Genomic DNA, 7,500 nt, shown 5'->3' on the forward strand with positions numbered 1-7,500 from the left:
CAGGCACACGCAAAGCTTGAAGGTAAACAAACAGCGGCTTATCATAAGCATCTCATCGATGATTATTTACACAGTTGACATTAAGAAGAACATATAAACGTGATCTGACTAACTTCTAGCAGCTAAATGTGTCTGGAAAAATATTCAAAGGCTTTTATCCTCACAAACCGCGCGGACGTGAATGCGTCTGACTGTTGTGATTGGCTAAAGCAGACGTCTCACGTCAGCACGTTCTAGACGTGCACGCGCTTATTACGGTAATCTTCCTTCTGCATTCACACAGCGCAGCATTCCGGCAAATTGCCGGTAATGTTACAACTTCTCTTTCCGGAAAATAGCCAGAACGAATTTACCGGTATTTTCAAAAAGGACCTGTTCACACATACAGACCTTTCCGGAAAATTGCCGGCAATTTTCCGGAAAGGTCTGTATGTGTGAAAGGGGCCATTGTGTGAATACTGAATTAACTAAATGTTGACCGGAAAATGAAAGCACCCTTAAAACTCATCCTAAGATGCACCCTTACGTGAAAATCTGGCAATGAAACCTGTAAGGACCAGTTGGACCCTCACAAGGTCATTAGGTATGTTTTAGTCCTATACATGATCATTTTTTAAATGTTTTTTTTTTTATCGTCAAGGGGAACTGAATAAAGCAAAATAATAGTATTCACTAAAATAACTTTTAGTAATTTTGTTTTACATTATTTGACAGTACATGTAATTTTATATTAGAAAATAGCTTTTATATTTAACAATACTTTTCTCTTTCCACAGACACTGTAAAAAAATTCCTAAACACCATAGTGTCTGAGGTGTGATCTCTCATCGCAGAAAATGCAACAAAAAATTCCTCCACTTTAAGGATACAGTGAAGCATCAGCTCTATGTTTGGTTTAATGTGTTTTGTTACGCATGTTTTTTCCTGTTTTGATTGCACTTTACTTCACACTGTTGTACATTGTTAATTGAAAAAGCCGTGCATTTATTTGTGTTTGTAATGTACTTTTACAGCATATTTGTAATAAAATGTAAATACATTATTCTGAATGATGTTGTTAATTGTTGAAATAAAGTAGGTCTTGTAGTACTCTGCAAACGTATAGAAAGTATAGTAATAACACAATGTAAAATGTTTAATGTAAAGCTTAAAATATTCTTCTACTAGGCTTAAAATATACTTTTACTAGTTTTAAATTGCACTGTAGGTGTGCTTAAATTATACTTTATCACAACTTAAAGTATACTTCAACTGGGCTTATACTATACTTTAATGCACTGCAGCTGGGCTGAAAATACACTTTATTTAAACTTAAAATATACTTTAACTGTGTTTTAAATATACTTTAACTGTATTTCAAGTACATAATTTAAATGTACTTTAAATAAAATACACTTTTAAAAGTACACTTTAATTGTACTCAAAGTATGTTCATTTTAACACAATTAAGTATGTTACAACATATTTTAAGTAGCTTAAAGTTAATCTTAAGTATATATAAAGTAACAATAAATATGCTTGAAGATGTTCCAAAATAACACATTTAATGTACACTTAGTATAGTACAATTAAAGTATGATAAGTATGTCTAAAAATGTACAACTTAAGTACACTTTCTTTTCACCTGGGATATATATATATATATATATATATATATATATATATATATATATATATATATATATATATATATATATATATATATATATATATATATATATATATATATATCCCAACTAAATGTTGACCAGAAAATGGAAATAAGAATTGAGTTCTCAGGTAAATTAAGTTTATTTCACATAACCAAAGAGGTTAAGCAATTTTATTTCACACATTAAAAGATTTATTTTAATCCACAGGCAGTTACTCTATATCAAATTAAATATTTGTTTGGAATAGTAGTGACAAGATATTCATCTAGAGTAGAGATGGGCAAAATTGGCCCGTGGTAACCTATGATTTGGCCCACCGTACCATCTGAGAAGAGAAGGAGAATGATAGGGATGCTCAAATTTCATGTAACCTTTTATTTATTTGTTTAATTGTTTAGCTAACCGAAATTAAATGTTTCACTTTAAATGCTGTAATTTCGTTTAAAATGTACAAACTGTCAGCTGAGAGATAGAGGACAATGCAGAGACTCTGGTGGGCAAATCAAGGCAAAGGCAGATTCTGCTTGACTAGTGTATTCAGCATTGAACTCCAATGTGTTATAAATGCGATTGTTATTATTGCAATAAGTTATTTAAAACGTTATACTGCATAACTTAATACGATTCAAAGTGATGTTTTCTATTTATATTTAAATATTATTAAATAAATTAGGAAATTTTAATGTAAAATATTTTGGCATATCTTCAGCCCATGTCTCCCAATGATTTTTGGATTTGGCCCTTCATACAAAAAAGTTTGGGCACCCCTGATCAAGGCTACACTGTAAAACCCGTACCATACCATACGAAGCACAGGTACATTTTTTGGGAAAAGCCGAAAATACATTGTGTTGGACAAAATTCTAGATTTTTCCTTCATGTCAAAAATCATTAAAGTATGTAAAGATCATGTTCATGAAGATATTCCATACATTTTACACTGTAAATATATCAAAGCCTATTTTTTTAATAGTAATGTACCACTTTAAAAGCCAATTTCTCAGTATTTTGATAGTTTGAAACCTCAGATTCCTGATTTTCACATATCTCATATCATATCCTACCAAACCACACATCAATGGAAAGCGTATTGATCAGCTTAGGCCTACAGGTGACGTATAAATCATTACATTTTATGAATGAACGCTTATCGTATGACTAGTTTATGTTCAGGGTCACATATAAAGTTGATGTAATGTGCATGGGAATTAAGCAGTTGCGATTCGCACAAATTATTTTTTATATATAGACAGTTACTTTACATCGACATAAATATTACAAATTGTCCTGGAATTATAGTTTGTGAAACTAGTCAACAATACAATATGATGCAGGTGTATATATTTTTTTCCATAGCCATAGCTAAATATTATATATTTTTCTTTCATGCCAAAAATCTGTAAATATTAGGTAAATATCATATCCATGAAGATATTATGTAAATTTTACACTGTATTTATATCAAAACTTGTTTTTTGAATAGTAATGTGCCACTTAAAGGCGATTTTCCCAGTATTTTTCATAGTTTGAACCCTAGATTCTTGATTTTCACATATCTCAGCCATGTTTAATCATATCCGACCAAACCAAACATCAATGGAAAGCGTATTATTCAGCTTAGGCCTACAGGTGATGTGTAAATCATTACATTTCATGAATGAACACATCATATGACTAGTTTATGTTCAGGGTCACATACAGTTGATGTGATGTGGAAATTAAGCAGTTTTGATTCACACAAGTTATTGTTTTATATTTAGACTTTACATCGACATAAATATTACAACTTGTCCAGGAATTATATTAATCTATCTAATCTATCTATCTGAAACTAGTCAACAATACCATGTGATGCATGTTGTCCATATCCATAGTCAAAATTATATACTTTCTTCATGCCAAAAATCATTAGATATTATGTAAAGACCATGTTCATGAAGATATTTTGTACATTTTCACACTGTAAATATATCAAATCCAATTTTTTTTATTAGTAATGTGCCACTTTAAAGGCAATTTTCCCAGTATTTTTGATAGTTTGAACCCTCAGATTCCTGATTTTCACATATCTCATATCACATCCTACCAAACCACACATCAATGGAAAGCGTATTGATCAGCTTAGGCCTACAGGTGATGTATAAATCATGACATTTTATGAATGAACACTTATCATATGACTAGTTTATGTTCAGGGTCACATACAGTTAATGCATGGGAATTAAGCAGTTGCGATTCGCACAAATGATTTTTTATATATAGACAGTTACTTTACATCGACATAAATATTACAAATTGTCCTGGAATTATAGTTTGTGAAACTAGTCAACAATACAATATGATGCAGGTGTATATATTTTTTCCATAGCCATAGCTAAATATTATATATTTTTCTTTCATGCCAAAAATATGTAAATATTAGGTAAAGATCATGTCCATGAAGATATTATGTAAATTTTACACTGTATTTATATCAAAAACTATTTTTTGAATAGTAATGTGCCACTTAAAGGCGATTTTCCCAGTATTCTTGATAGTTTGAACCCTATTCTTGATTGTCACATATCTCAGCCAAATATAATCATCCTACCAAACGTCAGATCAATGAAAACCTTAATTATTCAGCTTAGGCCTACAGGTGATGTATAATTCATTACATTTCATGATTCATGAATGAACACTTAAATATTTTTATGTTAAGGGTCACATAAATCAGTTTTTCGAAATGTTGTGTAGGCTTTCAATATGATAAAATTTATAAAATAAAAACGATTAGTCTACTCACCATTCACTAACGTAGTAACTGGACGAAAACTACCACAAACATAATATTGTTGTACATGAGTGAAACGTCCGTTAAAGTCGCTGAACTTTTCCGTTGGGTCTCGAGTTTGAATCGGAGACTCAGCTATAATTTACACATAACATTAATTATTTCTACATCTTACCATTTCAGATAAATATATTTATACGAGTGAAAAGGTGACCGCTCATTTCACTGCAGGAAACACACACTGTAAATCCCAATTTCGTATGTAAATATGCTCCCTCAGATTTTTCAATGGATCAAATCCCAGCACCGGAAGTAACATTTACTGTCACGGCGTGAACAGGTGTGTCAATGCCACTATAATCAAAGTTCAAGTTCAAAGTGTCTCTATGGCTGTAAAAATCTAGGGTAGGAGGGTAGGAGTATTAGCAGAAAAAAAAATTAAAGTTACAGAAGAATTGAGTTTAGTGTAAATGGCCTTGTAAAGTTTAAACAACGAAAAAAAAATCGATATTGCACTTGCTATAAAAACGTTATTGTTTTAATGTTATTTATTGTTATTTTTATTATTATTTATACTTAAATCATTATTTGTTATTTGCAATTTATTATTATCAATATGCATATTTTGTTTTTAGAGGGCCTAATTACACTGTAACAAGAGAAAACTTAAACAAATTACTTCGACTTGTTACAATTAAATGAATTAAGTTTGACAAACTTAATTTATGACAGTTTTCAGTAATTGGTTATTCCTTCACAAATTTCAGTAATTTATTCGAGAAACAAGAATGGAACAGTACAGTACAAATCATTCAATTTAAAATTGTTAATATAATAATAATAGTAATAAAAATACTTTGATTACAGTACAAATAACTCCCTTACCATGTTAATATAATAATAATACTTTTTGTTTTGTGGCAAATACAAGTATTGATCCTTATTGATAATGAAAAACACTTATACTTGCCATAAATAAATTACTAAAACATGTTACACCTAAACTTAATTCATTTAATTGTAACAAGTCAAAGTAATTTGTTTAAGTTTCCACTTTTTACAGTGTACACAATAAAAATGCTGTCTTTCATGTGCATATTTAAAAAAAAAGTGTATTGTGAAAGAATAAATCAAAGTTTTCTCATTATTTTTAAGAAAAACAGTCACAGCAAATAATTTAAATGAAAAGAAATTATCTAAAATGTATATAACGGCACTTGACCAAAAGGCTAATGCACAAGTGTTTAAGGCACCTTAAAATGTACTTATGATTTTACTATAGAGTTTACTATAAAGTGTAGGCTACTGTAAAATGTAGAAAACGTTTTATTGTGCATTGATTACAGTTAGTACCAAAAATGCTTAGTAATGTAAAAGCTTTATTATTATTATACATTTTCTTGTTGGCTTAGTCTTTTATTAATCTGGGGTCGCCACAGCGGAATGAACCACCAACTTATCTAGCACATTTTCACACAGCAGATGCCCTTTCAACAGCAACCCATCTCTCGGAAACTTTCTTCTTCTTTTTATTATTATTATTTTTATTAGCCTACTGTTTTCACGCTATGTGTATTAAAACATTGGTCGTTTTTTGTAAAATTAGTGGAAGTAGTATTAAAATATTTTTATTCATTTTTAACAAAAATTATTTAATTCATTTATTTTTTTTATTATCAGTTTTGTCTCTGTTTCTCATAATTGTAAAATACAAAGTCAGAATTCTGACAGCATTAACTAGCAATTGCAACTGTATTTCTCAGAATTCTGACTTTATATCTCCCATTTCTAAATTAAAAGCTCGCAATTTCGAGTTTACATTTTGTGAGGTAAGTCCATAGATATATACACTATCAGTGTATACAGTATATACACTATCAGTGTATATATCTATGAGGTAAGTCCATTTTCCCCATTTTTATTCAGTGACGGGAACGCGCTTTTAGGTCTCTCATTCGCATCACATGTCTTAACAAAGATTTCCACTAGAGGGCAGCAAGCGTTCACACATCACTGTTTCATTCATAAGACAAAATTACTTGGAATCTTCAACACAAATAATTGCTAACTAACAACGTAAAAGAAATTACATATAAAATATTATATAGATGTTATCCTTGTAGTAGTATACTGAGTAAATATATGCTCAATATTGAAAACAAAGGTACATTTTGTGATTGAAATTTGTTTTAATACTTTTGACATAAATAACTTTTTTTACTACAACTCTTGGATGACCAGCTAAAACCAGCTTGAACAACCTAGCCAAGCTGGGAGTCCAGCTAAAACCAGCTATATCCAGCTTAAACCAGGCTGGTCAAGCTGGTTTTAGCTGGATTTGGCTGGTAATTTTCCAGCCTGACCAGCTAAGACCAGGCTGGAAATGGCTCGAAACCAGCCTGGAAATGGCCAAAACCCCTCTAAAACCAGGCTGGTCAACCGGCTAAAACCAGCCAACCAGCCTAAGCTGGTTTAAGCTGGATTTTTCAGCAGGATATATATATATATATATATATATATATATATATATATATATATATATATATATATATATATATATATATATATATATATATAAATATATATATATATATATATATATATATATATATATATATATATAAATATATATACATATATAATACATAGGCATTACGCAGAGTACATTATTTTCAAAACACACTTTACCACAGTCAGAGTAAACAGCAATATCAATGAAAAAAATTGACAAAAAAGTCAAGCTGTAGGTTACTTTTCACATTAACAACAACATTTATCACAACGCTCTAGAATACTTGATTCTGAAGGGTCAATCACAAGGTATGTTATTCCAACACAATCTCACGGCAATTGGTAACTTTTTGATTTAGTGGCTAATTCGTATGAGTTTGTACGATCTAATTCGTACAATTTAGCATGACTTGCTCATCCCCCAATGACGGTTGGGTTTAGGGGTGGGGTAAGATTTTCGAATAATTCAGACGTATTACTCGGCTCGCATACTGATTTTAGTATACTGTATAGTATAGAAGTATGCGGTTTCGGAAGCAGCCACTATTAACCAGGTTACAAATT

The 7,500-nt window shown here is 30.5% G+C and overlaps 1 protein-coding gene across 5 annotated transcripts in view; it reads right to left on the reverse strand.

Moving 5' to 3' along the window:
• The window catches only part of LOC100538212 (uncharacterized), a 35,509-nt gene that overhangs the window by 17,352 nt on the left and 10,657 nt on the right, over positions 1-7,500 (reverse strand). Inside the window, exons 1-2 of one of the 5 annotated variants that reach the window (XM_087303428.1) lie at positions 4,601-4,808; positions 4,438-4,466 (exon numbers count right to left, since the gene is read on the reverse strand). The exons of 1 other annotated variant lie outside the window; for it this stretch is intronic. The gene's annotated coding sequence lies outside the window, so the exon portion shown is untranslated. Of the gene's footprint in view, positions 1-4,437; positions 4,809-7,500 lie in introns of those variants that run through there. 3 more of the 5 variants (XM_087303426.1, XM_087303427.1, XM_087303429.1) reach the window with 3 other exon arrangements.

Source organism: Danio rerio, chromosome 22 (genome assembly GCF_052040795.2).
Source record: "Danio rerio strain M-AB ecotype USA chromosome 22, GRCz13ab, whole genome shotgun sequence".
Taxonomy (NCBI): Eukaryota; Metazoa; Chordata; class Actinopteri; order Cypriniformes; family Danionidae; genus Danio; species Danio rerio.